The sequence below is a fragment of the Lycium ferocissimum genome, chromosome 8 (assembly GCF_029784015.1).
Source record: "Lycium ferocissimum isolate CSIRO_LF1 chromosome 8, AGI_CSIRO_Lferr_CH_V1, whole genome shotgun sequence".
In the NCBI taxonomy this organism is placed as follows: domain Eukaryota; kingdom Viridiplantae; phylum Streptophyta; class Magnoliopsida; order Solanales; family Solanaceae; genus Lycium; species Lycium ferocissimum.
The window spans coordinates 49,402,865-49,404,737 of NC_081349.1; positions in this window are offsets into that span (position 1 = coordinate 49,402,865).

Here is a 1,873-nt window from a genome sequence, read left to right on the forward strand (position 1 = left end):
ATGATTCAAGTTAAGATTTTAATTGTGTGGGCTGAATTGGAAGGTAATGTGGTTCTAGTATGCTTCCTTGAATTTATGAAAATAATGTTGTGAATGTATGGATTATTGGTGTCATTGATGAATTTGGAAGAAAAGAATGTATTGTGTTGCTCTTGCCAAGTTTAGAGAGTTTCGGATGGCATAGCATGTTGACCGGGCTGTTTGTACATTGTATAGGTTGCTTGAAATGTACTTAACTCATGTATGAATGGTTGCGGATTAGTAATCGAATATGTGAGCATTGGTATTGAATTGAACGTAGGTAGTTTATTGGAATATAAATGGAATGTTGTCGAATTGTGTAGAAAGGAATTATTGATGTTAGAATGCGTTCTGAATCACTTATGGATATTGTTATCATACTTGTTGGTTTGGTTGTTGTTGATTTAGCCGAGTTGAATTCTCGGGATGTTCGATTTATAGGGGGAAATGCCGCCGAAATTTCGGTAGAAAAAGTAATGGCGTGGAATTGGATCCTTTGATGTTTACGACTAATATTCGATATTTATTGACGTTGTGTAGACTTTGGAGAGTCGAGACTTGAATTCGGATTAGCTTAGGAAGTGGCTAAGGTATGTAAAGCCCGCCCCTTCTTTCTTTGGCATGTCTTAGTTAAAAATAAGTTATGACACGAATTACGAGGTAACTCTACCCTTGCAGTCCGAGCATGTTTATGATCCATATTTGTTCCTGACATTCATATTCTTAATGTAGTCAAATTATGACTTATATGTTTTTCGCATGAATGGATTTCAAAGATTGCATAAAAGTTGGTTTTCAAAAAGAGTTTGTTTCATAAATGATTAGAAACTACGAACGTCCGTAACTTTCACGGAAAGGCTCGGACCGCTTCGATATGCTCGTGGGAAGTTCCATAATGACTAATGTCGTAACATTCCGAGGCAGGCTCGGATTGATTTGACATATGATCATGATCCTTATGATACTCCATTGTGCTTATAATATACGATATGTTTCCGAATAATGTCCAAAAGCTTTTTTGATATAACTATTGTCCGATTTCGAGTGACGATTCATTATGATTACTTCGGAGTCCGTGATTATGATTTTATATGCATATGGTTTCTCACTACTCTGCTCGTGCAAGCTCTATATGTCCTTCACCGAGTCCCGGCCGGGTACGCATTCGTGCAACTCTCGCATTGTTCACCGAGTCCCTCACTGTAGGCCGGTACGCTATATATATATATATATATGGTATGATGATGTGATGAGATGGAGATGGCGGCCAGGATGGCATACCGAGTCCCTTGCTAGCGGGGCCGGGTACGGTATGTATATATGTATATCTGCATGCATACATGATCATGATATGATTTTGCTCACCGAGCCCTCACTAGAGGGCCGGGTACGGATATATGTACAATGATATGATTTTACTCACCGAGTCCCTCATTAGGGGCCGGGTACGGTATATACGTACGATAATATGATGATACGATTATGATATGATTTTATTTACCGATATATGTATATGTATGACAAATGTTTTTCAAAAGGCAAGTCTTATGATTTTTTTTCCGTACTCTTTACTTCAGTGTGGTCCCGCTTGTTATATTTCATGCTTTACATACTCAGTACATATTCCGTACTGACCCTCTTCTTCTTCGGGGGTGCGTTTCATGCCGCGCGGTACACCCGGATGAGATGAGGATATTATTAAGACGTTCCACGGGATTGGCGAGCTCCGCTCCTTCGGAGGCCGCCGAGGCCGTAGCATTATGTTATGACAGCTTGTCCTATGTTAGAGACTTTGGCAGAGTGTTGTGGGTATTAGATGTCGGTTATGTAAATGGCTATGTAAGCCGGTATA